The 25,184-nt window shown below is 37.4% G+C and overlaps 1 protein-coding gene across 2 annotated transcripts in view; it reads left to right on the top strand.

Annotated features, from left to right (window-relative positions):
- casz1 (castor zinc finger 1) overlaps window positions 1-25,184 on the top strand; it is a 175,004-nt gene that overhangs the window by 62,125 nt on the left and 87,695 nt on the right. The window contains exon 1 of one of the 2 annotated variants that reach the window (XM_079239670.1): window positions 5,870-5,972. The exons of the other annotated variant lie outside the window; for it this stretch is intronic. The gene's annotated coding sequence lies outside the window, so the exon portion shown is untranslated. Of the gene's footprint in view, window positions 1-5,869; window positions 5,973-25,184 lie in introns of those variants that run through there. 2 annotated transcript variants of the gene reach the window in all.

Here is a 25,184-nt window from a genome sequence, read left to right as displayed (position 1 = left end):
AGTGATAAATACATCACTGATTGAAGGTTTTTCCACATCGGAGATAAATTGCATTAGTCTGGCTTTTTGAGCAGCTGGAATAGAGATTGGATGTGCGAAAGCCATAAAATCAGTATATGTGACAACTGTGCGAGTGCAGCCTTTTCACAGTATTGTTTTACAAAGCGGTAATGAGTAATCAGAGGAAGGAACTATATGTAGCCTGAGTCTTTACACATTTTCATTTGCCATCTAATGCAGCATATAAAAACTAAACTATCCCTAAAATAGACAATGCTTCAATTGAACTTGGTGTACGAGACGCGGACCTTTATATTTTTCATGTCCAATCCAATTATTAACCTTTTAAATAAAACTGTGGAGAGTAACAGGGTGTTTTGTTAAGCTTACACTCTCATCATACCTAAAAGTGACACAGTGCTCTGTACCGCAACAACAAACCAATAAATATAAGAAAATAAATATATCAAATGATGTGCGTGACTTTTTTTTTTTTTTTTTTCTGAATCTGAATTTTGGTATTTAGGAGATTCGGAGTGAATGATGATATGTGACAATCAGTCACAGCAATTAGTGTTACTGTTAAGAAGCCTTTTTGTTTTCTCTCACCCATACAGAATGTCACAAATAAATCCTCACTTACATTTGCATATTAATTGGATCTGAGACGTCAAGCATCTTTCATTAAGCAAAATGATCTGCATATTTGGAGACATAAAATAGTTTATTTCAATGTGAGAACAGAAGTCATTGAAAATTGACCGCATATGGGATGTTAACTTTGGCTGATCCATTAACCCTTTACCCTCTGGCAGCATATTGAACACAAAGCAACAAAGGCTGATTAACAATGAGATGATGTTTCTTAGACTTCCACAATGCAAAGCCACATGCAATAAAGAACCTGTTAGGTTGGGTTATCATTAGGTATTTGTGTTTTGTGTTTTATGTTTTTGTTGCACTATATCAATTTTAAACCAATTTCTTTTGAGTAGTAAACAACACAGTAGATTGCAGATGTTATGTTTTGCATGAGGCACCTAGAATAACAGCATTATTGCATAAGAAAACAAAGTATTTGTGCGTGCAAGACATCAACTTGGGGATCCAGACTCTGACTGACTGGTTGTGTTCATTTCAACTGATTCCTTTCCAAAGTTGCAGGTGTAACTGGTATAGAAACAGTCATGGTAGTTAAAAGATTTAGAGCTTAACAAACCAGACAGCATGGGCTGCACAGCGTGGGGCAGATTTACTATCACTTGTGCAGTGCACAAATCCTGTTCTGGCAACAAAAAACTTCTTGGAACAAGCGTGCCTAGTTTGAAGGAAAGAGGCATAGTTAGCAAATAGAAGGCATGGATGCAGTGATACTTTTGTCTGACCCTTTTGCATTTCTATTTTTGGTAGTTTCATTCAAGTATTGTAAAATTCTAGGAGAGCATATAAATGAATCAAGGTTGACTAAATTATTTGCAGGTGACCTCCTACCGATCATTGCCCTGTTTAAACAAAAGAAGCATACCTTATCTTAGTTTCTGACATTGTTATGAGAGTCACTGGAAATGGGATGTGTGGGTATCCAATGCTGACAATACAGGGTAGAAAGCTATAATTCTTATTTTACCTGAAAACTAACTGATCAGAGTCATGCAACACCTGTGCATCTAAACCTTTATTTTGCAGTTTCATTTTTAATTTTGCTTTGGGGTTGATTTTATCAAAGCAGATATGATACAGTCTTTTTCATCTGAGCCAGTTGATGCATCTTAAACATTTGAACTGAACAGATCAGTTCATGTTTCTATGGCCTGTGTTTTAACAACAACCAGCAAATTGCATTGGTATTGTCTGTGAAATACATCTTATTATCAAGAGAAGTGCATTTTGTCTGTACAAGTATACAGTAGTTGTTAGTACTGGAATATTACTCTTACACAGTTATGGGTTGGTGAAGCTGTTCATGTATAGCCTTAGATTTGCACATTTACAGTAGGGATTCTTGTTCATATTGCTCTCAACCAGTGAAGAGGATTTTTTTCAACACAGACAAACATACATATATCCTCCAAAAAGCTAACTGTGTATAAAGTTCAGTTTTGAAGGTACCTAATGTTTTAATACTGACTAATTAAAAGTTAGCACGAGCAAGATCCAATTTAACAACAGCAAAAGAGAAAGCACTGAATAATACATAGCATGTGCCCATTTCTCATGCTGCCTCCAATGGCAGGAAAGTGGCATTACATGTAGAAGTGTGTTTTCAAAGCCAACATTTGAAACTTATATGGGACAGATTGTAACGACGAGGTAACTGATCCAGAGTAAGTTATGTTCAACTTTGTTTTCCCTAGGTTCATTGAAAAACAAAGGGGAACTGGTTTTGTGTAAATGATAAAATACGTGACTAGAAATGGCCAGCTTATTGTTCTGATTATCCTCAACCATCCAGCTGGCTGCTGTTAGCACTGACAGAGACTGTTTTGGTTCTGGGGTCCCAGAAGCTTGGTGCTTTTTGGCCAACTGACCCAGATTAACCACAGTTTAACCAAAGGGGGTGAACTTTACTGTGTCGGAAATAAGTACTGATGAAATTTAGTTATGAAAATAAAATTGTTTTTAAGTTCCAGTTTCCCAAAATCTATTTTCAGTCTAAACGTGCTGACCACTTCAAAACTTGGTATGGAAACTGGCACCGTGACGTTGCTCAACCATTGTGAAGGGCTGTGTATATCTTTTGTCTCATTTGAGTGCTGGACCATGTAAATCCTTTCTTTGATAAGCGTTTGTATTAAAGAGCTTTAATTGCAAGGGAAAGAACTGCCTGTGTAAAAGAGAAACCTGTATATGTTGACCGTATAAGATTTGCTTGTAACTTTCAGTTTTGTTTATTAAAACTTTTGCACCTTGAAGATTTCCATGTCGTTTTACACTGCCGTTGAAGTGTAAAACAAAGTTGTGTTGAATGTGACATCTTTGTTGCTGACTACATAAAGGTTGCAATAACTTCAAACAAAGTTAGTTTTTTGTAAATTTCTATACTACTCCGTGTCCTAACCAAAAAAAAGACAAGAAAAGAAAAGAAAGAAAAAAATTTTCTGCTTTGTAACTAATTGAATTTTACAAGTAATCTCTAATGTGTAATTTTTTTTTTTTTTATTTTTTTTTTTATTGTCTGTGTTTTGTACTTTACACTTTTAATCAAACCTAATGGCAAATGGACTTTGTGCATTATTATGGCAGTACATTATATATTTTTCCATAACACCACAGCACAACAACAAAACTCCCATATATGCCAGTAATGCTACCATACCAGTAAAACTAAGTAATACATTACAAACTATAACATCAGTTGAACAACGTAAGACCTGTGCCATATTTCCAGGCTTGGAAATTCTGTTAGTGCATAAACCATACTTGCATTTGAATCAGCAGTTTTGTTTTTATCTTCTTTTCGGATTAGGCCTTGAGGGACCCAACCCTGTGATTATCAAAATCCCTTGTGTCATCTGCAGTTGTCTTTCAAAGTTATTCTCAATAGCTGCAACTCTGCTCTACTAATTACAATAACAACCAACTTCCCTTGAAAGCATCATTTGAACATAATGTCCTATTGTGTTAAGATTGTGTTCTTCCAGTGATAAAATTCTCTTTCTCGCCGTGCACTCTGTTCTCCAAAAGTTTCTAAAATCCCCGGACAATAAGAAATACCAAACAAAGTGGACAAGTGGGGAAAGATGTTGTTAGGCGGAAATCTTTGTGAGTCAGGCAGAAGCGTTCTTTGTTTGCTGTGTCTGTTGGCCATTCTGAAGGGAAAAGTGACATTGGTTGTTTCGATATGATTAAGGCACAGAAGCTGGTAATAGAAAGGCTGTGTATCGTGCGGTCTACATAGTTAGGGGCTGGACTTGTGAATAATTTGATTAGGTTGCAGGGGAATATATCTGGAGGATTATGTAAATGGCGGTGCCCCCATGCAGAATTCTTTTGAACTCTTCAGAACTCACATCTGCCGGGGTCGACAGCTAGACAGGATGGCTGCCTTCTTGTAGCCTGATTCCTCTCTGTTAGAGGAAGGTGTTTAAAGGTCATTTTTGGTACAAACAGACTTGTCCTCAAAGACCTCGCTGTGCCAAAGAACTTCAATTTATTTTTTGTTGATGGCTATGCAATTATCATTTTCTTTGAGTCAACAATAGCTGAGCTTAGGACAATTATTATTGTATACTAATTAACCAGACTGTGTGCGTGTGTGTCACCAGTAACCTCTTGCAAGATCTGTATGTACACACAGGAATAGCTTTGACCTGTTTACAATATATTTAAGGTTGTATCTGCCTCTCCCTCTGTGCCGTCTGATTATGAGATTTTCCCCCAAGCCTTATTTGGTGTATTTCTGGGTGGGGATGTGTTTGTGTTGAGCACTATGGCAACCAAAGTCAAGGTGACCAAGAGCATATAGCACACATTAGATTACCAGAATAGAGGCAGGAGACAATGCAGTCAGCACAAAATACCATTTATCTGCAGCCTGATTGTAGGGATTTCAGAGACCATCCCTGTGCTGGCTGTGGATTTATTGTCCTGGTGAGTCTGACCACTGCATTGTTAGCTGTATGAAAGCAAGGATCTGACTGCTTGTACAGTACCTTGTGTGTATATGGTTTACCTGGTCACAAACACCTTAACAAAAGTGAGTATTTAGGTTTCACCCAGAGTGAAGTTATGATGTTAAAGCAAACAGTTTGAATGTTCCACGACTGAAAGTGTTTCTGTGAATTTTTGTTCTCTGTCATAGCTTGTAGGGAGTGTTGCAAATATTATCTTTATGATGTCCTTATGAAAACATTATGCTTTTGTGCTGTTAAAAGGCTGATAGAATGTCATAAAGTTATCATCTTATTTGAAAGACATTTGAATTCAAGTTAAAGCGGCTTCATTACTGTCAGCTGGGTGCTCCACTTGTTTGATCATTCTTCATAAAAAAAAAAAAAAAGCTAAAATGTGCTAATATTAGCAACTGCCTGAAAGTCTTTCCAGATCAGAAAAGCACATGTTAAGTAACTCGTGTGAAGTGCAAGCTACATGTGTCGGCTTTGGCCTTAAGAGATGACTGTGTTTGGAACTGCTCTGCAGAAATCTGAAGCAATAGTGCCAACGCATAAAACATGTAGTTGTTAGGCTGGATGACTAGCTGTGGGATTCAGTCACACTTAAAAAATATAACAGTTCTTGATTCTTATTTTACTGAAACTTTCACAAACATGTGAGCTCTCATGCTGCGATAGTTGTGTGAAATACGGGGAGTGTCTGTCTCAGTGTTTATGTGTCCTCTCAGTCGTTTTCCCCTCTCACAGAAAAGCTGAAGTCCTGAAATATTGACTGAAAATAAGCTTGACAAACCTCCCACTTCCCCTCTTTCAGAATGTTTTTTTCATTCCCAGGAATGTTTGCAGGGCAGCAAGCTTCACCAACAGGAAGGATGATACAAGGACATACTGTAATTATGTTCAAAGATACAGATTCAGCCCAGTTTTCACTTGTAAAACTTGAGCAATCAGTTTTGGAATCTAGAAGAATCCTCTTTTGTGGTTGTTTTGTGCTATTGAAAGAGTCTGCTTTGCCCCGGCTTGTGACCACTTGTTGAAGGGGTTGGGAGTGATTTAGGGAGGGCAGCTGGATAACAGAGATTTTATTTATCTATTCTGAGAGCCCTTTATTTTTGCAAGCAGTTCTCAGCTTGCAGTTGCTTGGCTTTATGGGAGATTTTCTGAATTGTGTGAAGCGGGTATGACTAAAGGGAGGAACAGCTGAAAGGGGAAAAGGGTGTCAAAAAGTGAAGAAAATGGAAAATGCCAGAAATGTTAAGCAGGGGTCAATGTGAGTCTGTGAAAAGTAATGCTGAAAATACTAAATGCTGATTTCCTGTAACTCATGTGGATCAAAAAAGGAAAGAAGAAATTCCACAGGTCAGACACTGTAACATTGGTAATGTACATTTTGTAACTTCTTTCTTTTTGAATTAACATGTTAAATCTTCTTTTCATATGATATTGTTATTTTGATAAGATACGCATGTGAAAGGTCTTTCAAAAAAAGTCACAACAAAGGAGTTGATAGAAATAGAAACTTGTTTATTTAACTGTGCTTTTTGCAGCTTTATGGCACCTCTCCAGGCATCAGAATATGTGATTGTTCTCTACCGCTACGTGTGTGAGGATAGATATGGAAGCATTATTACCCAGGAGAGGTCATGGGTCAAGTATTAAGCAAGCTGCCTGCTTGGATCCCTGCATCAGAGATTTCACTCTGTTGGCCCAGGAAATACTCCTGAGTCTTGTCTAAATAATCAAGGAGTCCTTCAGCGTACAGTTTTCACAACTGATAAATAAACACAAGAGACTGAGATTAAGAGGAAGTCTCACTGCAAGGAGCCCACAGTGCTAAAGTGAAGATTTTTGCTCTTAAGTATAAATCAGAAGACTAATATAGACACGTCCTTGCCAAGGAACAGGAATCCCCTGTTGGTGCAAAGCTGTTACCTTTAGTCTCTTTTTCTTAGTTTCATAACATTGTTGTTTGACCTTCTACATAGGAACAGTATGTTTTAGTCTCATTCCTCTTGGAAAAAAAATAAAGTAAAACAATGGAGCAGGCATGGAAAGGAAGCCACATCTCACCTTATCAAAAACAGATTAGAAACTGAAGAAGAGGCCAAAACACAATAAAAAAAACCCCCAAATTTAGTTTCTTATGAATGTTCTGCAGAAATGATTTCAGTACGGGTTCTGCAAACCATGTGTGCGCTTTTTAACGGAGCACACTTATTTAAATTAATTTTAGGTATGTCTGAACTGTGTTATAGTTTTTGCGCAGCTGAATATTTACCTTTTCACATCCATGCTGTAATTATTATTATTAACATGCTTGTTGTTATACTTATGACAAGCATCAGTTGTAGCCATAGCCAAGGCGATAGTAGTTGTATCTGTTGTCTTCCCTCTTTTATCCGATCATACTGCTGTTCTTTGCAAGTTCCTGGCTGGCCTTCTGCAAGAATCTCTACAGAGGAAAAAAGTTAGAGTGAGCATTATCACACAAACTCAAAATAACTCCAGAATTCAGACAGTGCCTTATTAGGTCATGAATCCACAATGGGAAGGAAGTGAACAAAAATTTATTGACAGGCCGGTGTTTCTTTGAATCCAGACACAGGACAAGATAACATAAGTTGGAGTCGCTGGCCTTGGGATTCTTTCTTTGAGAATGATTAATGAGCTTTGCATAGCTGACAGAGTTTTGGTGGTTTTAGGTAAAATATCCATTAGACAAAGTGCAGTTAAGAAGACATACATGGAGATGTTTGATCTTACTGTCTTGCGCATACTGAGGAAAACAACAACAGAGTAATAGAATAACTACCCATTTAAAAAACACTGAAGCAAAATATATAAATAAAAAAAATCCTCAGTGCGTTTCTTATTTGCTAGAATATGTCAGTTTAAATGACTCTCCAGTAACACGATACGACTACACAACAGTTATTACAGTAAAGTGCTAGTGTAAAACAAAGCAGGTTACTTACACGAGTAACTGAAAATGAAAAACCTCACTAAGTGTCTATTTATGGATGCATTTCATAAAAGTGCCCGTCCTTTCCAGAACATGCCTCACTTGTGTTTTGTTCTATTTTTGACCTGATTCTGTCCTTGAAAAGGACAAGAAAACTGTCAGTCTGTGCGTGTGTGCATGTATGTGTTTGTGTTGCAGCTGGTTGAGGTGGGGTGTATGGCGTCACAAGTGCTCCAGTTTAGGAAAAGTGACACTTTGCCTTGAAAGACTCTTCGGGTCAGTTAGATAAGGAATTTAGTGGCTTTATCACAAATGCCGCTATTTAATTTAAAAGGGTGAGGCACTTAGGATCTGGCAGCAGTCTTTCAGTCTAGTGATAAATTTGCAAGAAAGTGGAAAAGATTGGAGCCTGAGAGCAGATTAGCAGGATACAAATATAGAAGTGACATTATAGTGGGTATTAGTCAGGTGCTGAACAAGTGGCTGGTTCCTGATAGCCCTGAGAATGGGGCCCGACTGCAGACTGGGAGGGCACTTTGCTGGACACTCTGTGAAAAGACAAGATAGAAAAGATAGTCAGCAACAACAGCTTAAAGTTCCTGTGTGTTGAATATTCGTAGCACTGTAGTATATTAATATAATTATCAAATAAGCTTTGATCACATTGTCCTTTTTTTTGGCTGTTCTTTAAATTCCGTTTGTTCCTGGATAACACGTGGCAGCAATATGCAGGCGCATTTTACAAAACAGGATGGGGAGTTATTGTTACAAAGACAAAAGCAGCAAGTTGCCAGACGAAGAGTTAAATCTACTTAATGTCTATAGCAATAACCACGCTACTCACATTTTGTAGAAACTTCTGTACCTGCTCCGTATGAAGCCGGTGATTAACTAAGGCGACGCCTTCAAGGGGAAAAAGCCGAAAGTTTTGTCGAAAGTTTAGAAAAGCTTATTATTCTTCCATATTGAGCACACCTATGATATTCACATCGCTATTTTTCATTTGATCGTTAGTGAGAAACGTTGTGATTGTCAATTAAATCTCTGTTCTGAAAATGATTTCACCTGTTACAAACTAACAAAATTCCAGTTTGATGACGGTTAATATGAAAAACTTCAATGCTGATCAGTTTTAGGCCATATAAAAAAGGCCACTCATTAGTTTGTGGTCTCCAGAGATTAGAATTTAGGAGCTGACATATTAGGCAAGCTATTTCGGAGCCAGAAGAGACCTAAACAGGTTTCTGCACAATGTCCTCACAAAAGTGCATGCACTGAGGTCAGTAAATAATGCTCATTCTAGTATTTTTGGCAGGGCCAATCACACCACAGAGATGACAGGGCAGTCAGCTGTACCAACTGTCAAAAAAATATGACAGGAAATTGCATAATATTCCCTTGAGATCATGAACCTCTGCCAAGAGCATTGTGGAGATTGTGGATTCTGGCCATTAACATGGCAGTCTATGGCCACAGACTGCCAAAAGCAGCAAAGCCGTTTCTGTGCCCACTTTGTACCGCAGTACAAAACTCTGATCCCATGTGGAGCTTTACCTCTTGTAACACTACCAAGAATATAATAATATACACAGATTAAATGCCTTAGAATTTTCCTGTATATGGAAGGTTTCATAGGCACTGATTTTAGAAACAATATGTTTTTCAATACAGTTAACCAAGTTGGAAAAGTCTGTCATTTGTTATCAAGAAGAGTAAAGGGATCTGGTCATTAACCATGTTATCGGTTCTAACCAATGTTCAGAATGAAGCTTGCACTCATTTGTGCCTTTTGCATTATTCTTAAGGTTTCAGCAAACACTTATTCAGGTAATTGAATATTTTATCAATTGTGATGGACTGGTGGCCTGTCCAGTATCTAGTCTGCTTCTCACTGGCAAAGAGCTGGGATAGGCTCCAGATTCCTTGTGACTTTTTTAAACTGAGACAGTTTAAAAAAAACCAAAGAAAATGATCTATGAAAGATGGCATTAGAATTATTTATGAAATTAGTTTATGGTATTAATGGAATTTAAAACTAAGACATTAGTTTTCCTTTCCTTTCTGTCTTTGCTGTAGAATTTCTTTCATTTGTAGGAGTTTCGTTAATTATCTGTAACTTTAGATTATTGCTCTCCACCTGATGTAAAGTAAGTGTTCATCAGTGAACAGCTGTTGTTTTGTCCTGCTGTCTCTGCAGTCATAGTGCAAGTTAATGCAACTGAAAACCTAATAAAAACGTCTTATTTCATTTTTTCTATTTTCATTGGTGAACAGGAAATAGACATTGAAATAACATATTTTTTACAAGTACAATATCATGTGTCAAAATCACTGTTGGTAACGTTGTGTTTTGATTTTGGTTGTACTGTCATGTAAAATGACTTTGAACATTTGTGCACCTAAACAGTTTAAAGACTGCAGCTGCTCTAAAAGAGATGAATTGAGGAAAATAGGGGTGCTTGCTCTGGTGGTGCAGTTCTGTAGACATTTCAGTGGAATCTATGCTCCATTTTTCCTATACAATAAATGTAAGTCCCTTTTTTTGGGAAAAAAAAAATAAAGAAGAGAATGTACCACCCAACCCAAGCCTCAGTGAACACATGCTTGTGTCCATCACAACTGACAAGCAAACCAAATGAACATTAAAATCTCAATGTCAAATGCAACCTTCTGTTTGTTCCACTCTGAGGACTAGATGTGTAAACTGGAATTTTTATAGTCATCCTGTCACGTTTGTGCTTTTTTTTTTAAATGATTAAAATAGTCCCAAACTTGAGATTTTTTGTCTCTTTTTCTGATTTAGCTCCTTTAATTCTTTAAAATACAAGCCTGCTATATTTATGTGGATGAAATAAGGCAATGAGACAAATAATTTGCATCAAGGATATTTTGTGATTCAGTCATTGGGTTTGCTCAAGGAATCATGTTCAACTCTGATGTTTAAACTAAGGCCGGATATAGACTAAGATCCAAATTTGGATGTGCAATCCAGAATTTAGCGTGTGGGGCTAAAACCACAGTTTGTAGGTGATTTACTGTGTAAATGGTGGAAGATGCAAATGTGTTAACACCCTGTTTAAAAGAGTATTTTTATGTCTTTTTTGGTTTGCAATATGGCAAGTTTGGAAAAAAAAGCACAAAAGGAATTCTATTGACTTCAATCTGACTGCCACACAAAAAAAATCTTCAATTTGACCACATTGCATAAAAAGGTACTTCTGTCAGTAAAAACGACGTGAACAATGGAAAACTAAAAAGATATCCATACATTTGATGGGGAACTAAATAATAATCATAGTATAATAAATAATCTGTGAATATAACGGGTGGCGAGCGCAAGGTGTAGGAATTATGCAGCATTAAATTAAAAAAAAGGAAACATGATTGAATATGACAGAGGCTCTTGTTTCAAATATTAGCGTAATTTATTTTTACTGATGATTTCATAAATTAACCCTCCCACAAGCCAGCCTTGTCCAAACTTGACATTTCACATCTCGGACAACAGAGAACTGTTTCTCAAAATAAAATAATCATGTAATGACCAGGATATTTTGCCACAATGTTGGAAGTTATGTCTTTAGCATCACAGAAGTCCTAAATGCCATGTATCGCAGAATGGCCAAGTTTATTAGATTTCCATGTAGTCGGCAGTCATTAAATGAGACCAAGCAAGGCTTTTTAGAAGTACCTGGATTTCCCAGAGTTATTCCTCTAGCTGCATATTCAACAGATGTGTTTGTTTGTGACTTTTGTCACATGCTCAATGTCTGCGGGGGGACATAGCTGCAGATGGGTGCGATAAATTACTCCTACAACTGTAGGCCGTCTGGCATGAAAAATGGGATTTGGAAATTCCAGGTGTGACCACCATTTGCTAAAATGACCCAGATGAAAAAAAATCCAGATTTGCAAAAAGTTTTGTCATTGCAAACCAGCATTGTGCAACTCCTGCGTCCGCCTCTTAAGTTCCTCCATCAGCTCCAAAATGACAATGCTGGATAAGTCATTTGTTGTGATGATTTTTTTTTCCATTCAAACACAAAATAGTTACACAAAGGTAAACAATAGGATTTCTGCATCTCCTTGCTTTTTTAAATTCTGCAGCTACGTATGTGCAGTAACGGACTGTTTTCAACATTTTTTGACATGTGATTGGTATAGCTACAGTTTCTGTACGCAAAACTGATTTCAGGCTTGATATATGACTTTGCGGGTACTAAATTTAATAAATGTAATTTTTTTCTTCCCAACACATGCAAAATTACGAGGAAATGCCCCATGTTGTATATTCATTGCAGCAGACCTACAATCTCAAATCAGATGTGCTACTTTGCACCTTTAAAACGATGCAACCCTTTGTGTGCACTAATAGTAAACTGTTTTTTCCATTTTTTTGGGATGAGCAATGAGTTTGCGCACATTGTTGTATTTGTGAACCTTTAGTATATCCAGCCCTAAATGTTATTTCTCTTTAATAAGGTAGGTTTGGACCTTCTGATTCTTTTGTCATATTTGGGAAAGACTGCACTGTAATAATTTAAATGATTAAATTATTGGCACTGATTTAAAGACACTATAGAAGTTTGCCATTTTCCACGTCATGTGCCCTCTATCAACAGCTAATTCGGCATCCATCTTGCACCCTATCTGACCTGTTATCTCTCTCCACCTAGCAAAAGACAATCTTTCGATGACTCTTGTTTTGTCCCTTTCTCTATTTTTATCGTCTTGTATTTTTTGCTGAGTCAGCAATGTTGTGTGTTCAAAACAGCCAGTTCCTTATACCGTGACGCGAAACGTCACGTTGGGTCCCGGCTCAGAAAGTTCACTCACCAGTGACAGCTCCGGAAATTCGCTTTATGAATTTTGGTGAAATAACAAAACAGGTCATAAATGCATATTTTAAAAGCTGAAAAGTTATGGAGTGGATCTTCAAAGGGAGTCTTATCGAGTGGTCTTTTCTGCTTCATGGAGGCATGGCTGCATGTGGGCTTTCCAGACTACTGTACTTTCATACCCAGTCTTATGATGGTGCTGGCCAGACAGGAAGCTTGGCTGAGAATAAATGTATGTTGGAGCATTCTTTTTCATTCTGCATTTTTCATATTATTATTAGCTTTTATACTTTTGTACATTTAGCTCTATCTATCTATCTATCTATCTATCTATCTATCTATCTATCTATCTATCTATCTATCTATCTATCTATCTATCTATCTATCTATCTATCTATCTATCTATCTATCAAAAATAAATTTTTTTATTTACATTTTACAAATGTATGTTTATAAAAGATTTTTAGTACAAGCACACGACTGCCAAGGTTAAGTTTCATGTTCTCTTCATTGGCCTTAATGGGTGATTTGGTCAGCAGCCAGCAGTGAAACATGACATAAAATGCCAACACATCTCAACACAGTTTATACCTTAATACTAGCATTCACAAGACTAAATGAATTTTTTTTTAACAGATTTGTTCTGCATCATGGTTGAAATTGAACCATGAAGGAATCAACGCAAACCCACATTTCTATACCTTGTAAGTGAATCTTCTATTGAACAAATAGATAACATTTCCCTGGATGCAGTCGATCCAGTAATGTGTGGAAGCAAGAAAGGCATCTATTTAGGTGAGAGGGAGGAACACTAAGTTGTCAACTAAAGTTAGCACAGACTTGGGAAGCAGAGTGCATCCATTATTAAAGTTTGCTCTAATAGCATATTATGTGGAAGAATGTTCCCCTGTCTTCTCAAACACTTAAGAAAAAAAAAATCACCGGCTTGAGTTCATGCTGGAATTGCCTATTAGGTCTATCAAAATTCCAACCACCAATAAAATGAAAAATTACTTTATGAATTAACTGGATATTTAATCCCTCTGATGTTTAGATTAAAAAAATCATGTTTTTTGTGGTTCAAAATCCAAATACAGATAACAAAAAAAAGTAATGTAAATAAAAGTTTGATGGAGGGGGCTAGTAATGCAGTGTGGTAGTTAAGAATATAATAATATTAATGTTAGAATGAAGGTTTTTGCTAAGTGCAATGTCAAATGTTTTCAAATAATGTATTCATCTAGTAAATTCATTCTTTTTGATTGACTGGGAATGGACTTCTGAATCCATGCAGTAAGTGCTCTGTCAGCACATAAAACCACGTTAACTAGATTTAACTCTTCGTCTGGCAACGATTTGGTGCTGATTTTGTTGTGAAAGTATTCAATCTATGGACTTTTGAGGAAGATCTGAAAATAGCAAGATGTCTTATTTCAGCACTGTGTCCTCTGTATGGCAGGATGCTCCACATTTTATTTTATTTTATTACAATGGAATATTATATTGTTTCCATTTAGCATCTATAACTGTGTTGATTACACCCACATGTATTGTAGCCCATACATTACCTCTAACCAGGTTTACATGACACTACCAAAAAAACAAAGAAAAAGAAAGAAAAAAGTTTGCCCAAAAACTAGGCTTAAAAACAACTAAACTGTAAACACAAGTAATCAAATTTTTAAAACTGGACAACTAGACTCAAATAATCCTAGGCAGGCTGCAAAGCTGCACAACATGGAAAGTTTGTGGTTTTTCCATCTTCTGTAAAAACTGCAAAGTTTAAGTGTTTTAATAATACATCCAAATTTCCAGTAAAACTGATTTCATTTACATATTTTTTCTGTTTCTTTTGCCCTCTAACTAGTTCAACTTCATCAGCATTACAGACCTCATGTTAAACTGTTTTTACAAAGTCCTACCTGTCATACCTTCCTGGATGCGATGCATCAAACTCAAACCTGTTCTTACAGTAATGCTGAAAGTCACTGAAAATAAAGTTATTAAAACCTATGATAACATGACAGCATTAGAATTATCCCACAAGTACATGCTTAATAATGGTCTCCATTTCTCTTCTTTTCTTCTTTGTCCCCGTCTGTAAGCTAATACAGCCATGAATTTCTATTCTAATTTTCCTCTGATCCTCAAACGTACTCATTTCTATTATATTACTGAACTTTCCTTTTATTTTCATTTTTCTCCCCCTCCCTTTTTTCCTTCTCATCATTTTTTTTGCAACAGTTGGTGTGTGTTCACTTTGGCAGTGCTCCATAGCCTGTTTGATGTGGTTTCCAGAAGTCCTGAACTGCAGTCCCTGGCCACTCTTTCTGTCATTGGTAAACCTGCTGTCTCTTTAGCCTCCATTGACTCCTTTTAACCTCCTTCTACCTTCCTCACATTGAAGCAGCTGCTTTCCTTCCCGCTGCGCATTTCTGCATGGAAATGATCTGATTCCCATTATTTGGTCGTAAACTGGAATTTGCTGCAGGCTGCATACACAAGCACACTCCTGCAGATAGAGTTTGCTCTCCAGGCAGGCTCTCAATACAAAGCTGAACATCTTCCAGACACATTTCCAGGCAGTGAAGTCAAATGAAAGAAACCTACTATTTCACTGTTATAAACAGAAATTAGGGAGGCCTACATTTATTATCTGCTTTTTGAGTCACGAAAGACTTGTACTTTTTCTATCATAATGATAAGTTAACCTGAATCTAAGTTATTCAGCTCTGGTGAACCTCTTTTCTAGCAGTGACCTCCACTTGCTGTAATTTGAGTGATAGAAGGAGAGGAACAAGAGACTGCCAGATAGCTGCTTCAAAGAGGGCCCTGTAGAGGACAGTCAGTGACCCTATATGGGCGCCTTTCCTGCATATAGCAGCACGTTTAAAAGGAAACTGATAGGCAGGTGAAATATCTGCCACTTACAGAAAAGAGGCAGGGACTGGGGAGGGCAGACAGGACAGAATGGATATGGATTGGGTCACAAGGCTGACGAGGCCATCCTAAGGAAATGAATATTCCTTGCAAAGTACACTTGGTGACACTTAGGTCTAAGGACAAAACACTGGAGCAAAGAAAATTCATTCCTCACTTTTATTTGTCAGGCAAAGGCCCTGTATCGTGTTCTTTGAACATTACATATCACATCTCACTTTATTGGGCTGTTTATGGCGACATTACTACACACCATAACACAGCAGTTGTAGTAAAGATCTTTTCTAGTCTCTTTTGTTTAGGTTTTAAACTGAAAAGGTAAAGGGATTAATCAATTAAACTTTTTTTTTCTTCCTCTACACAGTCAGTATGTATCAACTTTCACCCCACCAGCAGAGATACATGCGATCATGGAGTGGACTTCCACTTTGTATCAGATGAAGGCAGTGCAGTAGAGGCAGAGCTAAACATGCCCAGGGGGCTCGGGCGAGATTGGTGTCTCATTTTCAGGGGCAAACAAACACATACAGCGAGCAGACATGGCTGTCACATCTCCCTTAGCTCCCCTGTCACCCCTGAGGGCAGCGAGCAGGGGCAACCTCTGCGCTCGGGTGATGCCACAAAAATCCACATGTACTCATGCAGCGACAGAAATACACGGACAGACACATACACACAGATGCATAAACATATGCTGCAGTCATTGCTGCTGTTGTAAAATCTCTCAAAATGCAGCAAGATATGCTCATTGTCATCACCAGTCTGACCTTCCAAGCTGAAAAGCAGCACGTTTAGTCCACAAACCTGGCTCCATTTTTAACTTTCCCAGATTGATCAGTGATCGTACTGGCGCCGACCAACTGTATAGCTTTACATCAGCGAGGAGGAGGTTTAGTGGTTTTCAATAGTATTTCAGGATATCCTTGCTGCTGCTGCTGCAGTTTTTGGCAGACTAACAGCTGCCACCAGCATTAGTGTATGAGCAGACACTTCTTAATGTTCCCCAGCCCTGGCCTCATGTGTCACATGGACTCCATCCAGCCTAACCCAGTTGCTGTTCAACAGTGTTAGAGCAGCAGTTTGCATTGTGCTTTCATTATGCTTTAAGCTCGCTAACAATGAGTTGGTGGCCTCAGTTTGCCTGCAGATGGCAAACAGAGAAGAGACACCTTTTCTAATTATATGCAACTTCTTATTACAGATGAAAAGTGATTACTTACAGTCTCTGGACCAAGGGAAATTGGTTACGTAGCACTGTTGCTAATAATTTGACAACACTGCCTTGAATTCACTGAGATGTAAAATTAATTCTTGGAGTTGTTTTCAGTGGGACTTTCATGTTTGCTTTGCTCACTGTTAAAAATCTGAGAAAAATACAAATGATTGGGCTTGGCTGAGTAACTTCATTGTGCAGGGAGAAGAATGCCAAACTGGACGGGCTTCAGTGGTTTTAGTCCTTTTGAGGGTTGGTGTGTCAGGATTTATGTATTTAATTACACACTCACTCTACTAATGTAAGTGGAGAAAAAAGGAAAATGGATAAAAAGCTCTATCAAGCCTATAAGCTTGTAGTTTCCCTCTTACTGAAAGTTGGCACGCTGCTGTTTAGCTCCCCTTGAACTGGGCTAATACTTGTCTATTCCGATTAGGATTAGTATATGTAGCATGGGCTCAGGGACCCGGGACACGTAATCTAATAAATCAAGATAAAAAACTCTGAGATTGGTTTACAGAGGCCTAGGATTTACTGTTGGCTATCTCAGAGAAACAGGGATTAACACAGCATTTGGTGCTGTAGTTACACCCCTCCCCAACCCCAGTTCAGTGCCTAGGAAGAGGGAGACCAAAGGAGAGGGAGGGAGGAAGATTTAGAGGGGAGAAGCAGAAAAGGGCTGGCTAGGGCTTTATACTGCCTAACAGACAGCAAGTTAAACTTGCAGTGACAAGGTCAGGTTAGTCCTTGTACAAAAGGCTTTGTTCCAAAGGCAGATTAAAGGTCTCTCTGACAGTTTTTACACTTTTGGATCATGTTGAACATGTAAGGAGTTAATCCCGTCTGTTAGGGGAAGAAGCACTGTTGCCACACATATGAGAGATAGGTGCAGAGAAATATGAGCATATTGAAATGAAGCTTTGAACAGAGTAATTACGTCTGTTCTAAATTTGACATTAATATATCTTTGTTTGGATTGTATTATTTTGGTTTTGTTGTTTTTGTTTGTTTCAACCATATTTTACTATTTTACTTTATTGATAAATTTAACAAGGCAAAAAATACTAGTTTAATTCAAGTTTAGCCAAGAGTGTAGGAGGAAATTGAGCTTTAATGATTAAGGCCATGTACACCCCCCCTCCCCCCCCCCCCCCCCCCCCCACCCGCAAAAAAACTTGAGTCCACACCACTTTATCTTTAAAAAATCTGTCCACACCCAACTATATTTAGCACATTGTTAAGTACATTCAGAGGACATCCATGCCATTTCTGAGTGGAAACACGGGTCACACATCTGTAGTTGAGCGGTTTTTGTCACAGCCAGTGACGTTTTGTAATGTAAAACTCTGGTTATGTCCACATGCAGATGAACAAACATACTATTTGTAAATCTTCACTTTGGTTGGAGGTATTTGAAAGAATCCTTTTTTGTGGATAACAGGTCAAGTCATAGAAAAATATCTTTGTTTTGTGAGATACCCTGCTGTGTGTGGACAAGGCCTAAAACATTTGAGATCAGAAAATTTCATACAGGAAATGTCTTTTTGGTCTTCAACATTGGACCATTTCAAAATAAAAGATAAAAAACAGTCTACCACAGTAACAATAGACGGAAGTCCAGAACATACTCTACAACAACAGAGATTTCTATATTTTGTCTGGTAGGCAATTAAAGAAAAAGGTTCTTTCTGACACAGACATCTCATATGATGAAAAACGTCATCTGTGGCATTTTGTGCAGTACAGTCATGTGTTTGCATGGGGTGCTGCGCATGCCTTTATTGTGCATGCCTGTGTTGTAAAGATTTCTGGATTTTTAGCCCCCCCCCCCCCCCAAAAAAAAAAAAATCTCTGTTCAACTTTTTTCATTAGTAAAACAGTATCCATCATAATTTTACACTTCCACGCCCATTTCAAATGTCTGACCAATCACAGATTAGCTACCAAACTCCAAACCGGAAAATAAACTTCTATCGAGGTAATGGGGAAAAAACAAGCTGAGCAAAATTTTTAAGAAGGGTTTTTATGAAAAAATGGGACATTTTGGGAGAGAGAACACATTTCTCTGTTCTTGTGATGCATGTAACTGCCATAGGAGATAAAATGGATATTATCAGAGCAGCTCATATTGGTTTGCATGGTTTCTGTAGTTCACTAACAGTCAGGCTTCACTAGATGCTGCAGTTGATAGGAACGTTTTCTAGGCTATTCTTTACCGTTTTTGGAAAATGGGTGGAAAGAACATTTTTAATAGTTATGTTAGACATTCCAGGAAAGGATGATTTACTTGTAATATGTTGGAGGCATATCATGCTACTTTCATCAATGTCAGTTCCTACATGTTTCTGTCACAGTGATAACTTCAACATTTTGTAAGTATTTTAGTCCAACATGGCATGTCTGTGTAGAAGTAACTTCATTGTCACAACAGGCATGTCATGAATACTTGATTTCATAATTAATCATAGCATTGTACACCACAATTGATTAATCATGAAGATCCCTCAATATTGTCTTTTTTTTCTCCAAATGATTTTGTCTGAACATATTGGCAGATCAGGAATGAAGAGAATGTTAAACAACATCTGTTTGTAAGTGTTTGTCACCTTGTTTACGTTATGTGTCAGAGTGGGAAAGTAAAGCAGAGAAAGAGTTACCCCCCCACCATTCAAACAGAGTAAGTTTTTCTTGTTAGATGTCTTTGATTGCAGAGAATAATGCCCAACGTGTCATTGTTGAGTCATGATGTGAAGAAATTGCATCCAAAGAACTGACAACATCTAAATACCTGCAGGATAACTGCCTGCTTTTATAAGTGTCCAGTAACTCAGTCAAATGACTTTAATGCTTATCTAACGCAACACTGAAACAAAAGGTTATAGTTACTTTTGTCATTTCATTATCATGCACAATTTAAGTTCAGCAGCACTCACTGAATGTTAGCGATGAAAAAAACAAAACAAAAATAAAAATCCTATTTTTATGAATATTTTCGAGGTTCATCCGTAAATATGATCAGCACTATTTCATTTTATGTTTGGAAATGTTGGCATCAAAAGATTGAAATAAATGAAAAACCTTTAAGACTTATGAGGAGTGTCATGGAACTGTGTACATTTCAGAGTTGTGAAATTAATCAACACATGATAATCTAATTGTGACTATATAATATGTAATATTGTGATGATTTCTTTCACATTTGTACCAAAAACAAACCTATGATGTGACATTGCTATGTAGCCAGCATGATACCAAAATGAACAGCTGGGTTTGTCTATGAGTGGACACATGTAAACAATGTCTCCTCGTACACACACCGCCACAGGAGTTTCCTGGCCAGGTCTTTCATGCATACATATGCTACAGTACAATTTGGTAAGTTTTGACATTTGTCCAGCAGAATCCAATATAGGCATCTATATTGTTCTTCTTTACTTCAACTTCTTTGTCTGGTACTTTATACTGCTTTTTCGTTTCATAAACAGAAGTTTGTAGGCACATGCAGAATCATCATATTCAATCCATGCAGATATTAATTTTTGGACTGGACTGGACATGGTTGGCTGCAGAGGGACCTGAAAGGCTGTTTCATACCATTGATGAAGAAATTGGGACTGAACTAACACATGCATGAAAACCATAAATTTCCTTTAACTCTCTCCCTCGCTGAGGATGCTTACTGAACGCTAGCTAGAAACTGAACCAGAACCTAGTGGTTTTTAGTGGTATTGCACTTGAAGACCTTTTTGCAGAATCTTTGTTTGTTTTGATGTTAACAAAGATTAAAACTTTTTTTTTTTATTATTATTATTTTTTTTTATTTTGGTCCAGATTTCATCCAGCATAACTTTCACAGTAACATCTGGCTTGTGTGTCTAGCAAGTTGTTTGTGTTTACCCATGACAGGTAAGACTTTGCAGGCAGATATTTGTGATACTTGTGACACAGATATACTGTGATATTATAGTCATCCGTTTTTCTAACCTTAACCAAACACTGGTCGGTGTTGCGGATAAGGGTCAGTCTTGCACTTGGGATTCATTTGCATATTAACATTTTCCAAAACTGCTGACCATCAAATGACAAATTTTTCAGCTGTTAAATGTAATGCAATAATTGATGCAACATAATGAAAGGATTGAACATTTATTCCTCAATGGGGTATATTCATCTATATAGAGAAAAAAAAATAGGTCTGAGAAAATAAATATGTTTTTCAGAATATTTACTTTGAAGGATATGGATATGTTAATTTTTTTAAAAAAACTGAATACTTGTATTCAGTATAAGCACTGGGTTGCAGTGCTTTTTTAGACCTCCTAAGACTTAAAACGAGGGAAGATTATTTGTCAATTTTGTCATTTTTACAACACTTTTTAAATACTCCTCCTTTAAATACTTAACTAAAGAGTTAAGAGTCGGCTGTTCTCTGAATGGGTGTCCTACATTATATTGTTAATAATGTACAAAATGTAAACTACCAGTCAAAAGTTTGGACAGACTTTCTCATTAAATCCAGTGGGAAAGTGTGTCCAAACTTGTGATGGGTAGTTTACATTAGAAGTTGAATGATATAAAAAATAACATTTAATGCAGGTACTTGTTACAACATAATGCCTGAAAAAGACTTTAATAATAAATATAAATGACCATGCAATATTTGTTCAAATTAATCTGAATTTTTATGGTATTGTATCATTAGATAACATGTGTCTGTGGTAACATGCTGAAGATTTTCAGGATTTCTTTTATTCCCAGATAAAACATCAAGTTTTGAATAATTACACAACATTGCCAGTTGTTTTTCTGCATCTGTTTCCTCTAAATGTTTTTCTGAGAAATACGACTAAAATATATCGACCTGAAATTTGAGCTCTTTCTATTTTCTCTCTGCTGCCAGGGTTTCACATAAAGTTTTACATATCAAAAGTGGAATCTTCTTTCATCTGCTTGCATGTCTTGTTAAGCAATATCAAACACAGGAAATTCTTTCTACATCCACATATAAAGGTGGAAAAATCCTAGCAACACATCCCAGCTTGTGCAAAAGAGGCCTTTTCTTTCTTTCTTAGGGAACTGTTAGCAATATCAGTGGGCAATTAGCAAGGAAACTAGAGAGAAATAGAGAAGCCAATTACTTCTGCGAGTTAGCTAAAGGCCATTTTAAACTGTGTGCCCATGACATAATAATGTTTATGGTAAATATTATAGTTGGAGACAGTGAGTGCATGGCGTGAGAGGCAAGGAAAAAAAAGGCATCAATCTCATATCGAGAATAATTTATTAAGATCTGAGATGCGGCAATTACGTGGAAAGGGCCAAAAAGAAAAAAAAAGAGAAGACGCCAACTCTCCAGGAACCGCATACATGATTGCAATCTTGATTAAATCCCCCTGGATCTAATGAGTTGATTTTCTGCTGTTAATATTGCATTGGCTGATGATGGATTCGTTAAGATAATGGAACGAAGCTAAAATATAAATGACTCCCTGTCAAGGAGCAGATTTTCGTCATTTTCCGTCTGACACCTCCGCCGTGGGGATTTGGTGAGGCCTTTTTGTGTTTAGAACCATCAGGATCTGGAATACTAATTGCTCATGTGTGGACGCTTCTAATGCCTCCTCTCCCCTGCACCTCCCCTCCCCCCCCACCCCACCCCTGCCTATCGTCTTGGTAAATATCTGCTCTACATCTCTCCACAGAAACAAAGACAGCAGCCTCCTTTTTTAACGGCTGTTGAAAGTCTCCTTCTTTTTTTTTTTTTTTTTTTTTTAACAATATCAGAACACAAAATGCAGATCATTTTCTGACTATCACACCCTCATTTCAATCATCAGTCTAAAGGAAGAAGCCATGTATTTAACTCTACTGGATATGACACACAACCCACCAACAAAAGCAGAAAATGTAAGCAGTAGCACTTCTCCTATCGACCTGTGCTGTTGAAATGAATTAATAATGTGGTCTCCTTTTGGTTGCATGCAGAGCGGCTGAGCTGATCTTTCTCTGTTTTAAATGGTTTTAAACTAAGGTCAGCTGGAGGAGTAAAATGCCCAATGTATGGAATATTGATCCCCATATCACATATAAACCAGAACACTACATGGATCATTTTTTTTCAAGTCTAGCAGAAACCAAATGGAAAAGGCATCTGCAATGATTTATTAGAATATTCTGAGATAACTGTTCTACAATTAGTTTATAAGAATTAATCAAAAAGGTGAATATGAACTGTTCAGTCGTCTCCTAGCAGGGAAAATAGCACTTTGTCAAAAATAGTAGTTTAAAGCAACTTTTTCCATATTCATTTATTGTCATTGTTGTCAACTTTTATGCTTGACCTGACCCTTCCTTTGTGACGATTATGATATTGCTTCACTTTCTGTGTGATAGTACCGGGGACCAGGATTGGCCCATACCCGAGACCCCTTTCTTTCGTGTGTCACTTTTTGTGTCCTTTAACATGGTTTTACTAAAAAGTCCTTTTTAATCAATCAAGAAGCAGGCAGAAAATAGGCTTTGTCATGGCCAGGCCTGGGGTCGTGTGATGCTTGCTCTGCCTGGTGACAGGTCTTCAAAAGGGATAAAAAGGAATATTTTTAGGGCAAAACGGGGGTTTCCATGGCACCGGCACTTGTTGCACATGGATCACCATTCTTTGGTTCTGCATGAGATTGAGGTTTCAAAGGGCAGGACAACAAAAATTAGGCGAGAAGGGGACAGCGGGACTGTGGCGGTAGCTGCCCTCAAGCCCCTGACTCTGTCCTCTCCTAGGGGAAAGGGAGAATAGGAGCCAGAAGGGACAGAACAAAAAGGGGCCTACTAGGTGCTGTCAGATATGCATGAGTAAATGACCAGTTGCTCGCTTTGCAGTTTGTCTGAAATCTCCAAACGAAACAGACGAGCAGACTTATTTAGTGAGAAGCGTATTCTGGTTGTGGCTTCCACTTCATGTAATTAGAGGTTGTTTCAAGTAGAATGAGGTCGCGTGAACTTGTAAGTTTCTGAGTTTATGTGTGGGAAATGAAACCAGGAAACTTAGACAATAGACTGGCAGTCATTGCAGCAAAGTGGGTTATTATTTTGGACTGTTTTGTACAGCTGAATGCTTGTTTGTATGTTCCTGTTATTTAAATTTGTACTAATTGAGATGCTACGGCCTGATAACAGCTCTGCTTGTTTACTGTCTTAAAATTAGAAGGACCTGTACTGTTTGTGGGCTATGCTGGAGCATATGGCATAAAAATATGAAATCACACTTCTTAAAAATGTGTTTCAGTGTAATTAGCTTAATGCCTCACCTTCGGTTCTTGTAGAAATTATGCATTCTTCAGTCTTTGGGAAGTGGCGTTATGAGGTCAAGGTTTTTACATGTCAGGGGTCCTTTGAGTAATTTGCAATAATTTCCATAGCATAATCATTGCCACCTTCAATAACAAACAAGGTTACACACATGCATTTTGCTCCGTATAATCATGCAATCAGAGCTAAACATGTTGGAGGGCCTCAAGTTGTTCACACTTGGATAAATGGAAACCAGAGGAACGTTTATTTTCTAATCAATACATGTAAAAAAAAGGTGTGTATTGTAATAAATATAAAAATCTCTGATAGTTAACAAAAACCTCTGATTGTGGTAAAAGGGTGAAAATATATATCGGTGTCTAAGGCAGTGTGTTCACGTTCGTCTCTTTGAGGTTCTCAGCAATGTGCTGCCAGTCTGTTTAAAAGGTTAACACAGTTGGGATATGTTTCTTGATGGGATTTTATCATGCCAGGCATGCTCTGTTTCCTGATGAATATATTAAAATTATTACTGTGCAAACAGAGTTTCTAATTACTGACCTGCTTGCCATTGTACTGTGCGTTCTGTATGCCCCCCCTTCTTCTTCATGCCTTGTTTATTTATCTGCACCAGTGAATACAGAATAGTCTATGCAATGTCATTTCCATCCACATGAAAATGATTTTGAAAATGCCAATCTTGCCTATTATACAGTGTAATTACTTGTCTGCTTTTTGATTTTATCATATCTCCAGCCAGTGGGATGATACTAGGAGAGGCTAAACATCTTAGTGGAGCTTTTCACTTGATGATTTGCTGTGAAAAAAAAAAAAACAGAACACAAAACAAAATCAACCAAACAAACAAACCAAAAAAAAAGAAAAAACACGTTGCAAACTAAACACTTGTCTGCCACATATGCAAAGTCAGTAATTTATTGAGTTTTAGCTTTATAGTGATGTACCTGAGTGACATATTTAGACAGAACTTACCTTTTTACAGACATATAATTTGTCATCAGCTCTGTAAAATCATCTCTTTAGATTCTCACAGGGAAGCTTTTTTTTTTTTTTTAAACACTACTCTTATGAACATACTGAAAAAGACAAGTTAAATAAGGCTGCCAAAATGACTTTTATGCAGTCTTGCACCATAAAAAGTAATGTTCTTACTGAGCAGGTTTGTCCAACTCATGGAGCCAAAAGAGTTCAGTTTAACTGTCATTGCTGAACACCTAATATGTCAGCTAAATGCATTTTTCTTCATAGGTAAGGTGTCTACATGTGACCCAGTACATGCATGTGTTGAGGCAAGGTGTTACCCATGATACTGG

Source organism: Telmatherina bonti (genome assembly GCF_933228915.1).
Source record: "Telmatherina bonti genome assembly, chromosome: 4".
Taxonomy (NCBI): Eukaryota; Metazoa; Chordata; class Actinopteri; order Atheriniformes; family Telmatherinidae; genus Telmatherina; species Telmatherina bonti.
The sequence above is the reverse complement of the archived record's forward strand: the minus strand, read 5'-3'. Positions and strand labels throughout refer to the sequence as shown.